Below are 14,128 nucleotides of genomic sequence, written 5' to 3'. Positions count from 1 at the left end.
CTAACTATAGGCACATATTTTTATTATGTTTTTTAATAAGTTTATTTATTTATTATTTTGTCTTTTGAGGGTCGCACTCGCAGTCTATGGAATTTCCCAGGCCAGGGGTTGAATTGGAGCTGTAGCTGCCGGTCTACGCCACAGCCACGCCAGATCTGAGCCACATCTGTGACCTACACCACAGCTCATGGCAACGCCGAATCCTTAACCCACTGTGCAAGGCCAGGGATCAAACCTGGGTCTTCATGAATACTAGTCAGGCTTGTTACCCCTGAGCCATGATGGGAACTCTCTATTATTTGTTTTCTTATTTAAATATCAGCAGGGCTTTTCTGATCAATAAGCTGAGAATCCATTTTTATCTTCTTCATTAGATTTTATTAAAAAAAAACCTGTTAAAGTGAATAAATGATTAACTGCCTGAAATATTTAACTTGCCATGCCAAGCCAATTAAATATAATGTTACACTTGAAAAGACAAAGGTCATTTAAAGAGTGCAAGAATTCCTCAACCCACACCAAACTGCTACCAGCCTGCTAGTGCCCACAAAGTTTGCCCGGACAATAACCCTTTTATTCAACAGATATCTGAGTGCCTACTGTGTACCAGGCATTGTTCTGAGTACCAGTAGATAAAACAAAGCTCACAGGGAGTCACAGACTAGATTCAAGTTGGAGGAAACACAATTAGTAAGTAGACATTATATACAAACATGTAACAAGTGCTGCATTGAAAAATTAAAGAAGGGCTGGGTGGCGAGTGACCGGTGGAGATGGAGGGTGTGCACAGAACACATGCCACAGTCGCATCACTGCAGAGAAAGGTCAGGAGGCCTGAGGAGGCAGAGACTTCAGCAGTGACCTGGATGGAGGCAAGGAAGGGATGAGCCACACCAAGAGCTGAAGGACGGACCAGGAAAGGCCCTGAAATGGGAGAGCTGGAAACCATTATCGGTGAGGTCATGACTACTGTACAATTTTTTTCTGCCATGTCACAGTGTTCAAAACATTTCATAATTTACAACTTTTTTTTCAAAGAAGTAAAAATGAACACTGATGGCTTTATTAGCTGTGGATATACAGGACTCAGGTTATGTGGTTCTGGGCACTGCTGCTCTTTTTTCGCTATTTAATAAAAATAATCACTGAGAACGATACATGCTAGAGAAAACAGAGACATCTTTATATACTGAAAAATGTTTTAAACTTCTTTAGTCATATGTGGTCATTAAATTTTATCTGTTTTTGGCCATGCCTGCAGCATGCAAAAGTTCCCGGGCCAGGGATCGAACCTGAACCATAATGGTGACAGTGCCAGATCCTTAACCTGCTGAGCCACCAGGGAGCTCCTTTTATTATACTAACAGTACCTCATAAGATATGTGTATTTTACTATTGTCGTACATGCCCATTTTTATCCACTGAAAATTAATAAATATTACTTCCAGGTCTTAAGGAACAGGATCCTGGGACGCGTTGTGTGCAGTCTGCTCTGAGACGCTGACCAGCAGGAGCGGCACTCTGACAGGTAAGGGCATCTCGGCGCTACCTAAAACAGCTAACAAGCCCTAGCTCACCGTCTCATCATACTTGGGAACACACTTCTCTACCAGCCTCACTTGTGCAAACAAAAGGCTGGCTGTAAGTTATCTGAGTTCTTTGATTCATTCTCTTTCCCCTTCTCTTAGATTTTCAATTCTAACTCTATGACTTCTGACTGAAATAATGAATTGTAACCAGTGACTTTCATGTCACTGACTGAGCACTAAGTTACTCTTCCTCCTTCAAACAAGATTCTGGGGGTGGGTTGATCCAGAACGGTGGCTCTCAACCAGAGGCAATCCAAACCTGGCCAGTGACGATCCCCCCTTCTAGGGGACATGTGATGTGGCAGCAGGGTAGGAGGAGGGAAAGCTGCTTGTCATGACTGCAAACAGGGTGCTGCTGGCATGTGGTGGTCCAGGCCAGGGAAGCTGATAAACACCCCACAAGGCACAACAATCCCAATGTCAGCAGTGCCACGAGATGAGACCCTCAGCCTTGAGAAACTGGAAAAGATGAAGAGAGGAGAAAATGAGCAGAGGGCACTGCCTGCTTATGTCCATGTGCTTCTTTTCCACCTCAGAAACAACACAGCATCTTTTGTCGTCTTTGATGCTGCCTCTCCCGTATTGATTACGCTTTATTATTCCTGAAGACTCGAGTGTGTGACGTAAGTAACCCTATGTCGGACCCAAGCCCAGTAGGATAAACGAAAACGGGAGGGCAAATTGGAACATGTACCGTAACAACGAGAGCATTCTTTCTATGACTTGAAAAAGTCTTCAGATCCTTGGTTTAATTTAATCAGCAATACGTTCATCTGCATATGGCATTTAGCAGCAAAGTAAACTTTTTTTCCTGAGTCGTTTGTTTCCAAATCAGTGGGAACAAAGGATATCCCAGTTCCATTCAAGCAGTTTCAATGATTCTCAAACAAACGTGGGAGTCATAGCTGAGCCATTTAAAATATACAGTGATGAGAAAGCATACTTGGTAATCTTGTCAACATTCCTTTAAGGAGAATATCCAAGTGTCCTTTTACTATAATAACGCTTTGTACTTTGAAATGTTCAGATGTCAATAAAATAGAATTGAACACAACAGCCTAGAAGAATGCCGTTTCCAAGTTTTCTAGTAATGGTGCTGTGAAAACAGTATGTATTTTTCAGTTTAACACTCCGAAAATCAAATTTCCTCACCCCAAGATTGGCTCCATTTACACAAAAGCACTTTGGACCCATATTTAACCAACCATCAAAAGTGATTCAAAAGAAGGCTAATTGAACACTGAGGTTTTTGAAGCTCTCAAATGATGACCCAGGTTTTTTCTTGAAAACACTCACAGCGGCAGCTTGGCAGGAAGCAGGAATGAAACCTGCCCTCCAAACTGGAAGAAAAACTTCCAATAACAAACTGCGAGGTTTGAGATCACTGCATGTTATATTATTCATTATTCAAATGGCCTCTAGCCCTATTACACAGCCTTTTCTCTGGCGTCTGAGCTGCCCCAAGAAATGTACTTTAGTAAGACCGAGCCCCCCTTTCAGAGGAAAGGAGAACCTCCTTATCTCCGCGTTCTGCCTCCCTGTCTCTGCGTTCTATCTGTTCTATCTCTGTTCCATCTGCGTGTTTTGCAATCTCCTCAGTGTTCCAAAGGCCAATGAAATCTCTCTCCCACAGGGGTACTCAGCCAAGTACATTCCCTGCTCGACTGTATTTTTCTGCTTCTTAGCCCTTCCCCTCACTGATTTCAAATTTCTCTTTCATAGGCCAGCGATGGCAGACCTCAACCAAATAAAAGTTATGCAAAGGCAAGCTGGAAAATCTGCACAGGGGAGATTTCACCAAGAGGAGAGGGGCCTGATATTTTCCGTCTAAATCCTTAGGCCTCACTCCAGCCTACAAAGACAAGTGGCAGGAAACTTAACAGCGATAATCAAATGAGCTCAGCCAGCCTCGGGATGGTTCTTGTAAGAACTGTGTGTGTGGAGAAGGGATGCAGGCTTTCTGCCCAGGAGAACCTAGAGAGAAAAAACTGCTCTTCCCAAAATCCCTGAAGTCTGCTGCCAGGGGCTCAGTACATGCCTGACCAAAAAGAGAAAACTGCCCACCTAACCGGTTCGGCTGTTTCCTGGCTACTACGGACAGAAGCAGACAGAACCTTATCATTTCAGTTATGTCTAACTTGGACATTATTTTCAAGTAAATATTGGTAATTTCAAGGCTCTTTCCTTGCCGTGTGACCTGGCGTGACGGACAATGCTGTCTCCGAGGAAGCTGACTCCATAGCAACAAGCCAGGGAAGCCTGCACCTTCCACCCAGGGGGCCTCCCACGAGCATTTTGGAGACTCGGGACGTTGCAGTTATCTTGTCAGGGGGTGGCTGAGGGAAGAAGCTTCTTCCTTTGCCCTCTGGGCCCCTCCCAGCGGTCTGGGTTTCTGTGGATCACGCTGTGCTTCTCAATGAATCCAGCGCTGGGCATTTTTCTCTTTTCATTCAGGAAGTGGTGAGCTGAGCCCTGAGATTCTTTCTGCTCCGATGATATAAACAAATTGTAGAGGAAGTCAAGTCAAATTTTCCCTTGCTGGTTTTGTTCTCCCAACTAGCAATTCAGAAAACAGAGCCAACTTTTTTTTTTTTTTTTTGGATGCCTTTTAAAGATTGCTGTTAACTGGAAAGACAAGAAACCCTTGTAGTTTTTTTAAAAAAAAAAAAATACTAAATTTATTTTTCAGAAAAGAAATACCTTGAAGGTTAACGCTTTCTTTTCTTTTCTTTTTTTGGTTTTTTTTTTTTTTTTACTTTGCAGACCAGAGTGCTCCCTTGACATGAGTTTCACCTAACTGTTGTTCTTTCCTTCAAGTGTCAACCAAAAGAGCAATGATGAGCTTGGCGTGGGCCATGGCTGAACCCGACTGGAGACCTCTGCGGCCCTCACACACAGCCACGGGGAGCTCACAGCCATGATTCAGTACGGCGCACAGCAGACAGAGAGGAGACACCTTACCTGTATCATCTACAGATACCGCTTGAAAAATCACACGTAATTAGGCCCTTCTCACAGGGGAAGCTACTCGAAGCTCTATCACCAGCTGGTAAGATGGCATCTCTGGGTTTCACTGGTGGTTCTGTGAACATTTCCAGACCAGAGGCACCTGACAATCCAGGTGACATGTTTACCACGCCTCTCCTAGTCCTCTAAAAACAGCAGCTCCGCGCTACCTAACTGAAGGAAAACGCAATGGTGGGAGATGTACTGACATCTGCAGGGTGGCCCTGAGGTGGCTTCCCCCCCAGACTGTTCTGCTCCATTAATCCTGGTGCAAGAAATAAGATGTCGTGGTCACTAGGTGCCACCCCTGCTTGTCCTCCATTGGCCCTTGCTGTACACAGGTGGGTAGTCAACCTTCGAAACAGCCCAATTGTCTAGTGAAGCACGTAAGAGTTCAAATACCAGCTCAAGCTACTTCCTGCACCTCCCTGCTCCCTTCTGCAGTGAGGATATGTTTTAACACGGCAGTACAGTTATATGGGTTAAAAATAACAGACACAGCTCACCCCAATGTGTGGCCTGTGTTAGGCTCTCAATTATAGGTAGTTATGATTAAAATTCCTAACACTGAGTTCGCCTGGGTCAGGAAAAACTAGCATGGGTAGAATCTGAACTGGATGGTGTCTGCAAAGTTATTTCTATGTCAGAACATGTTTGTTCAATCACGATGGTCCCCGCCCTCCTTATCTACGAATATATATATATACTGTAGATATTTATAGACTAATAGGTATATAAAATCAGTTATGCAAGTTGTAATTGACTGTGCAATTACTGAGTAAACAGTAGATGAAAGGAAAATGTGAGGATGTGAGAGCTGGCTTTAATTCATGTTTTATCTTATATTCATTAAACTGTTTATTTACTTGTCTACACTCTCCTCCCTGTTGATTATTTTCCAGGCATACATTTCCCTTGAGCAACGTCAGATGAGAAAGTGATTTCATTTCCATCACAGGGGAGAAGACAAACAGAAGACCCAGAGGCAGCGACTTGCTTGGAGGCCTCCAAGGTATGCAGGGCGGTGTTAGAAGTTCTGTGCACGCCCCACCCCGGAACTACCTTTGAAGCTTTGATGTAGAAACATGTAACACTGACAGTGCTCCCAAATTTCAGTAAAGCAAAGAGAGCACATAGAGCATGGATACAATCACCATACATTTACAGAATTCAACAAGTGCCTCTGACAAACTTTATCAAAGACCTACTGCGTGCAGGGCACCAGGGCATAAAAAGGGTTGCTCGTCAGTGCTGGCTGACACCAGATGCAGGCTAGACACACAAAGGAAGGACCTGAAAAGCAGGGACACCATACAGCCCCTTCCTGCTCACCCAAAGAGACAACCAGAAAATTGAGAAGAGCAAGTTTTAACATGTCCATGTTTTTGTCTCTTTACTTTTCATTTTCAGTTTGATTTTTATTTTTACTTATTTGAGTCAGGGTCCTGGGGTCGTGTGTATTATGGTTCAGAAAATGCTCCTCTCTCATGCCTGCTTTGGATGGAAGAGACTTCCTTGTCCCACTGAGATTGAACTTGGTCATGTGACTTTGTGTGCTAATAGGCTGTCAGGAAGCAGGATGCAAGCAGAGCCTTGAAACATGTTTGCACCATGGGTCTGGCTCTTTTTGCACGTCCAGCATGGCCATGAGAAGCGGCTGCCTATTTATCCAAAAAGGATGAAAGACACCTGGAGCAGACCTGGATGCAACCCACATCTTGAAGTCCTGACGAGCCTGGATCACCTGAAAACCAGCCAACTTGCAGATGCTGTTGTGAGATTAAATACTGTTTTAAGCCACTGAGCTTTGAGTAACTTGTTACAGGACATTATTACGGCAATAGCTGACTGATGTAGGCCCCATAATATTTCTAAGTCTTAATCTATCCTTGGGCTTACTATGACAGATACTAAATGACCCCCAAAAAAAGTAATTCAAAAGATGCTTCAAACATTTGCCTTGCTGAGTTGACTTTGTTATGTAAATCAAGGTCAATTACAGCCTTTCGTGGACTAAATGAAACTTGAGGCCCATCATGTGTAAATGAAAATAGCATATGGCTAAAGAATAAGAGGTATGAAGCATCCATGTATTCACTAGATAAAGCCTTCATTCCACAAATGCTTCATCCAAAAAAATTTGTTCCAACAGATACTAATTGTATTTTTGTGTTCAACCTTGAAGATATAATATTACATATTAATAGCCAACCGTTACCAAATACTTACTATGAGCCAGGCACTGGGTTTTGGGTTTTTTTGGGTTTTTTTAATTGAGTTACAGTTGATTTACAATGTTGTGTTAGTTTCAGATATACAGAAAACTGATTCTCATATGTATATATTTATATGCACACACACTACATATATATATGTGTGTGTGTGTGTATATATACATATAATCTTTGATTCTTTTCCATTATAGGTTTCTATCAGATGTTGAATATAGTTCCCTCTGCTATATAATAAATCCTAGTTTTTTTTAAATTAAAGCATAGCTGATTTATAATGTTGTGCCAATTTCTGCTGTATAGCAAAGTGACCCAGTCATATGTATATACGCATTCCTTATATTATGGTCCATCATGGTCCATCTCAAGAGACTGGATATAGCTCCCTGTGCTATACAGTAGGATCTCATCGTTTATTCCTTCTAAATTAAATAGCTGCATCTGCTAACCCCAAGCTCCCGGTCCATCCCACTCCCTCTTCCCTCCCCCTTGGCAACTAGAAGTCTGTCCTCTATGTGAGTCTGTTTCTGTTTTGCAGTTAGGTTCATTTGTGCTGTACTGTAGGTTCCACATATAAGTGATATCATATGGTATTTGTCTAACTTACTTCACTTAGTATGAAAATCTCTACTTGCAACCATGTTGCTGCAAATGGCATTATTTCATTCTTTTTTATGACTAAGTAGCATTCCACTATATATATGTACCACATCTTCTTAATCCATTCATCTGTCAATGGACATTTGGTTGTTTCCATGTCCTGGTTATTGTGAATAGTGCTGCAATGAACATATGGGTGCATACATTTTTTTGAATTATAGTTTTGTCCAGATATATGCCCAGGAGTGGGATTGCTGGATCATATGACATTTTTCTGCGGAAACTCCATCCTGTTTTCCATAGTCGTTGTACCAATTTACATTCCCACCAACAGCATAAGAGGGTTCTCTTTTTTTCACACCTTCTCCAGCATTTGTTATTTGTAGATTTATTAATGATGGCTATTCTGACTGGTATGAGGTGGTACCTCATTGTAGTTTTGATTTGCCTTTCTCTAATTAGTGGTATTGGGCATCTTCCCATGTGCCTACTGGCCATCCAAATGTCCTCTTTGGAGAAATGTCTATTTAAGTCTTCTGCCCATTTTTTGATTGGTTTGTTTTGTTGTTGAGTTGTATAAGTTGTCTGTATATTTTGGAGATTGAGCTCTTGTTGGTTGCATCATTTGCAACTATTTTCTCCCATTCCATAGGTTATATTTTCATGTTTTTTATTTTTTCTTTTTTATGGTTTCCTTTGCTGTGCAAAAGCTTTTAATTTTGATTAGGTCCCACTGGTTTATTTCTTTTATTTCTATTGCCTTAGAAACTGACCTAAGAAAGCATACGTACAGATTATGTCAGAGGATGTTTTGCCTATGTTCTTGTCTAGGAGTTTTATGGTGTCTTGTCTTACATTTAAGACTTTGAGCCATTTTGAGAGGGGCTTTTTGTTTGTTGTGTTTTTTGGGGTTTTGTTGGTTTGGGGTTTTTTTGCTTTTTTTTAGGGCCACACCCATGGCATATGGAAGTTTCCAGGTTAGGAGTCAAATTGGAGCTACAGCTGCCAGCCTATGCTACAGCATTGCTGGATCCAAGCCATGGTTGCAACCTACATCATAGCTCACAGCAATGCTAGGTTCCCCAACCCACTGAGTGAAGACAGGGATTGAACTGGTGTCCTCATGGATACCAGTAGGGTTCGTTTCCACTGTGCTACAACAGGAACTCCCATTTCGAGTTTATTTTTGTCCATGGTGTGAGGGTATATTTTACTTTCATTGACTTACATGCAGCTGTCTAGTTTTCCCAGCACCACTTGCTGAAGAGAGACTCTTTCCCATTTTATATTCTTGCCTCCTTTATCAAAGATTAATTGACCATAGGGGTCTGGGTTTACTTCTGGGCTCTCTACTCTGTTCCATTGACCTTTATGTCCGTTTTTATGCCAGTACCACACTGTCTTGATGACTGCAGCTTTGTAATATTGTCTGAAGTCTGGGAGAGTGATGCTACCTCCTGCTTGGTTTTTGTTCCTCAGGATTGCTTTGGCAATTCTGGGTCTTTCATGATTCCATATAAAATTTTGGATTATTTGTCCTAGTTCTGTAAAAAATGTCATGGGTAATTTGATAGGGATAGCATTAAATCTGTAGACTGCTTTGGGTAGTATGGCCATTTTAACAGTATTAATTCTTCCAATCCAGGAGCATGGGAATATCTTCCATTTATTTGAGTTCTCTTTAATTTCCCTGATTAATGTTTTATAGTTTTCAGCATACAAGTCTTTCACCTTCTTGGTCAGGTTTATTCCTAGATATTTAATTTTTTGGTGCAATTTTTAAAAGGTATTGTTTTTTTTATACTCCTTTTCTACTATCTCACTGTTAGTATATAGAAACACAACCAATTTCTGAGTGTTCCTCTTGTATCCTGCTACTTTGCTGAATTTGTTGATCAAGTCGTTTTTGTGTGGACTCCTTAGGGTTTTCTATATAATGTCATCTGTGTATAGTGACAATTTTACCTCTTCTCTTCCAATTTGGATACTTTTTATTTTTTGTCTGATTGCTGTAGCTAGGATTTCCAACATTATGTTGAATAAAAGAGTGGACATCCTTGTCTTGTTCCAGATTTTAATATGAAGGCTTTCAGCTTTTTCTCTGTTGAATGTTATATTGGCTGTAGGTCTGTGATAAATGGCTTTTATTATGATGGGATCTGTTCCCTCTATACCCACTTTGGTAAGAGTTTGTATCATGAATAGATGTTGAATTTTGTCAAATGCCTTTTCTGCATCTACTGAGATGATCATGTGATTTTTGACTTTTCTTTTGTTAATGTGGTGTTTTCACTACACTGATTTGCATCTGTTGAAAAATCCTTGTCAACTTGGGATGACTCCCACTTGGTCGTGGTGTATGACCCTTGTTATGCGTTGTAGGATTGGGTTTGCTAAATTTTTTTTTTTTTTTTTTCTTTTTACATCCACACCTGTGGCATTAGAGGTTCCTGGGCTAGGAGCTGAATCGGAGCTGCAGCTGACAGCCCTCACAGTATCTTGTAGCAACAAAGGATCTGTAACCCACTGAGTGAGAGGTGGGATCAAACCCACATTCTCACAGAGAATAACGGTGGGTTCTTAACCTGCTGAGCCGCAATGGGAACTCCGGTTTGCTAAAACTTTTGTTGAGAATTTTTGCATCTATATTCATCGAAGATAACGGCCTATTATTTTCTTTTTTGGTAGTATCTTTGTCCGGTTTTGGTATTAGGGTGATGGTGGCTTCACAGAATGTCTTCAGGAGTGTTCCTTCCTTGTTGTTTTATAATATACAGTAGTGTGTATCTGTCAATCCCAAACCCCTTATTCCCCCCTTCCTCTTTGATAATCAAAGATTGTTTTCTGTCTGTAAGTCCGTTTAAGTAAGTTCATTGTATCTCTAAGATTCTACATATAAGTGATATCATGCATTTGCCTTCATCTGACATGCTTCACTTAGTATGATAATCTAGGTACTTCTATGTTGCTGCAAATGGCATTATTTCATTCTTTTTTATGGCTGAGTAATATTTATTTATACACACACACACATACATATCTTCTTTATTCATTTGTTGATGGACATTTTGGTTGCTTCCATGGGTTTGCTACTGTAAACAATGGGGTATATGTTAAGTTTTTGTCTTTTTGTCCATCAGTGGAACTGCTAGATCATATAATAACTACATTTAGTTTTTTTGCTGTTTTTTTTTTAAAAGTACTGTTCCCCATTGTGGCTGCAAAATTTTACATTCCCACCAACAGTGTAGAAGGGTTCCTTTTTCTCCACATCCTCTCCAGCATTTATTATTTGTAGACTTTTTGATGATGGCCATTCTGACTGGTGTGAGGTGATCTCATTGTAGCTTTGATTTGCATTTTTCCAACAATCGGCGATGCTGAACATGTTTCATGTGCCTGTTGGCCATTTGTATGTCTCTAGAGAAATGCCTATTTAGGTCTTCTACCCATTTTTTGATTGGGTTGTTGTTTTGATACTGAGTTGTATGAGCTGTTTGTATATTTTGGAAATTTTGCCCTTGTTAGTTGCATTGTTTGTGAATGTTTTCTTCCCTCTGTAGGCTGTCTTTTTGTTTCTGGTTTCCTTTGCTGTCAGGCACTGTTCTCAGTGCTTTATCTACAACTTATTTAATCCTCAAAACTTAATGTGGTACTTTGTTTATCCCTGTTTTGCAGGTGAGAAAATTGAGGAATGAAAAGGATACGTGACTTACCCAAGTAAGTGGGGTTCACATCTAAACTGTCTGGTTTCAGAGCTCACAGTCCTGCCCACCCTGGAAAGACACAGACGTGCTGACAAGGAGCTTACAGAGTAAAAAGGGGTGGCAACCTTAACAAAAAAGACAAATCAGTCATTACAAACCAAGGCAGGACCATGATTGAAAAGAACAGGAAAAACAAGAGTTAAGAACAATAAACTGTTTTAGCCAGGCGGCCAGAGAAGTCTTCTCCAGGTAGGTGAATGTATGAGGGATGAATACTATCAGACCAAGAATGGCTGAGACAGAGAAGACTGTGCTATAGAGAACAGTAGGCAGAACACAGCTTGGTTATGTTTGAAGGACTGAAAAATGGCCAGTGCTTCAGAAGGCCATAAAGGGGAGTGTGTCTCTTCTTGCTCGCTGCCATAGGACAGGGATTGGTCAATAGATTTTTTTTTTGTATGGCACCAAGGAGTAACTATTTTAAGCTTTGTAGGCCATGCAGCCTCCATCACAATTATGCAACTCTGACGCTGCAGCGTGAAAGCTACTGCATATAAGTAAACAGGTGAGCATGTATGTTGCAATAAAAGTGCACATAGGGACACTGGAATTTAGATTTCAGTGTGACAGGAAACGGATGAGCATGTATGTTCCAATGAAACGGTATATACGGACAGCAGAATTTAGACTTCAGTGAGACAGTTCCACAAATAGCAAGTATGTGTGCAAAAACACGTAAGAGTCACATTTGGTGCATTTCCAACACATTAATCCTTACATATATCCAAGGCACCTTAACCTTAGAGCTCAGTGAATTCTGTCAGCTGACGGAATGTAAAAGCAAGATACAATTTTGAATAAAATTTAGTAACTGGGCTATTGGTTTTTAAATCACTCTTAATCAGGATTATCCAGGAAAAATAGTATCAATAGGATATGTATGTATATGAAGAGATTTGTCAGCAGATAAATGGCTCACACAATTACGGAGGCTGGAAAGTTGCATAATTTTGCCCGCCAGCTGGCAACCCAGAAGAGGCAGTGGTGTAGATCCTAGTCTGAGTCTGAAAGCCCAAGAAACAGGAGCACCCAGGGAAGGAGGGCCAATGTCCCAGCTCAAGCAGCGAGTCTGGAAGGGCCAAACTCTTCCTTCCTCTGCCTTTATGTTCTGTTCAGGCTCTCAGCAGAGTGGCTAAGCCCACCCACCCTGGGGAGGGCACAGTGCTTTGCCGAGTGCACTGGCTCAAATGCTAATTTCATCTGGACACGCCTTCACAGACATTTTCAGAAATAACATTTAACCAGTATCTGGGCAACCCGTGATCCAGTCAAGATGACACACAAAATTTTAACCATTACAGTCTGATAAAGAGGAACAAATCATCACCCAGGAAAAAGAAATATTGGCATTGATGAAGATAAGACAAAGGAATGTTCCATCTTTACAAAGAGAACAACAACAAAATAATGAATGCATCATCATTCAAAGAGTATTTCAGATTGATCACTGCCCCAGAAAACTAAAATTGTCTAAAATCTTAAGAGGTCGCCTATAAAACACTTGACGGACACTTTCCTAAAGTTGACATGACAATCCTAAAAATTTATATCACCTAACCAGTAATGAGTTATGAAGCCAAAATAAATTTTTCTAAATTGACAATAAATTTTGATCAATCCAGAAGGTAGAAAGATTAAATCCTCTTTCGAATAATTTCTATAGAAAATGATAATCCAAGACCACTGTATTAACAGGTAATCCAAGAGTATGTAGCCAAAATATACAGGAAACACACATTATAGGAAAAGTCAGGTAGTTAATAAAAAATAAACATGTTATTTGGGGGATTTTGTGATATATATTTCAGCTTTAAAAATTGCGTAATTTGTGGAGTTCCTATTGTGGCTCAGTGGGTTAAGAACCCGACTAGCATCCATGAGGATGCGGGTTTGATCCCTGGCCTATATCAGTGACTTAAGGATCTGGTGTTGCTGCAGACTGAGGCACAGGTTGCAGGTGTGGCTGTGGCTGGCAGCTGCAGCTCTGATTCGACCTCTAGCCCAGGAACTTCCATCTGTTGCAAGTATGGCCATAAAAAGAAAAAAAATCTTTTAACTTATTTTTTTTGGTCTTTTTGTCTTTTCTAGGGCCACGCCCATGGCATATGGAGGTTCCCAGGCTAGGAGTCAAATCGGAGCTGTAGCTGCCGGCCTATGCCACAGCAACGTGGGATCTGAGCTGCGTCTGCGACCTACACCACAGCTTATGCCAACGCCGGATCCTTAACCCACTGAGCGAGGCCAGGGACCGAACCCACAACATCATGGTTCCTAGTCAGATTTGTTAATCACTGATCCATGACGGGAACTCCTATAACTTATTTTTTAAAATGTCTACAGTTCTTTTAGCCATGCCTACAGCATGCGGAAGTTCCCAGGCCAGGGCTTGAACCCATGCCATAGCAGTGACAACACCAGATTTTTAACCTGTTGTACCACAGGGAACTCATCTACATCCTTTTTCTTAAAGCTGCCGACCTGCCTCTGCCTTGGAAGTGCGCTTACGGCCTATTTCCCCAGGACAGCTATCCTTTCCTTCCTTTGGACCTGTTCTCAGGCCTTCAGACTTGGGTCCTGGACTGGAACTAACTGGGCTTTCCTGGACCTCCAGTTTGCAGAGGGACTTAACCTCTGAAACCAAATTGTTTGCATACACAGTTACTTTTAAAAATATACACAGGAGACGGGATTGAGACAGTGGAGTAGAAGGAGTAAAGCTCGCCTTCTCTCATGAAAACAACAAAATTACAACCAACGGCTGAACAACCTTCAACAAAACAGACTGGAAACTATCAAAAAAGATATCCTACTCCAAAAGACAAATAAGAGGCCACATTGAGATGGTAAAAGGGGTGATTATGTGATATAAGCAACTCCATACCCACTGGGGGGATAGCCCACAGACTGGAAAGTTAACTGTATCACAGGGGCTCAC

At 41.3% G+C, this 14,128-nt stretch overlaps 3 long non-coding RNA genes across 6 annotated transcripts in view; 2 read left to right on the top strand and 1 right to left on the bottom strand.

The window, feature by feature from the left end:
- Positions 1 to 355: 355 nt before the first annotated feature.
- LOC110257493 (uncharacterized) overlaps positions 356 to 14,128 on the bottom strand; it is a 44,927-nt gene continuing 31,154 nt past the window's right edge. For both annotated transcript variants that reach the window (XR_002340127.2, XR_014832625.1), the window contains exons 2-4: positions 11,143 to 11,202; positions 1,849 to 2,048; positions 356 to 862 (exon numbers count right to left, since the gene is read on the bottom strand). This is a non-coding gene — a long non-coding RNA (uncharacterized LOC110257493). The remainder of the gene's footprint in view (positions 863 to 1,848; positions 2,049 to 11,142; positions 11,203 to 14,128) is intronic.
- Positions 827 to 3,435, top strand: LOC146395387 (uncharacterized). Its single transcript, XR_014832629.1, has 4 exons — positions 827 to 954; positions 1,449 to 1,528; positions 2,126 to 2,212; positions 3,312 to 3,435. It is a non-coding gene; the product is annotated as an uncharacterized LOC146395387 (long non-coding RNA).
- Positions 4,415 to 14,114, top strand: LOC106504276 (uncharacterized). Of its 3 annotated transcripts, none has more exons than XR_014832627.1 (5): positions 4,415 to 4,638; positions 5,498 to 5,607; positions 6,159 to 6,369; positions 11,105 to 11,146; positions 13,664 to 14,114. It is a non-coding gene; the product is annotated as an uncharacterized LOC106504276 (long non-coding RNA). The 3 variants fall into 3 exon arrangements; XR_014832626.1 differs by lacking the exon at positions 4,415 to 4,638 and adding an exon at positions 4,738 to 4,936; XR_014832628.1 differs by lacking the exons at positions 4,415 to 4,638; positions 6,159 to 6,369 and adding an exon at positions 4,799 to 4,936.

Source organism: Sus scrofa, chromosome 17 (assembly GCF_054392235.1).
Source record: "Sus scrofa isolate SSC_HxYL_T2T_F1_AM1 chromosome 17, Sscrofa_HxYL_maternal_Yorkshire_Landrace_v2.0, whole genome shotgun sequence".
In the NCBI taxonomy this organism is placed as follows: domain Eukaryota; kingdom Metazoa; phylum Chordata; class Mammalia; order Artiodactyla; family Suidae; genus Sus; species Sus scrofa.
The sequence above is the reverse complement of the archived record's forward strand: the minus strand, read 5'-3'. Positions and strand labels throughout refer to the sequence as shown.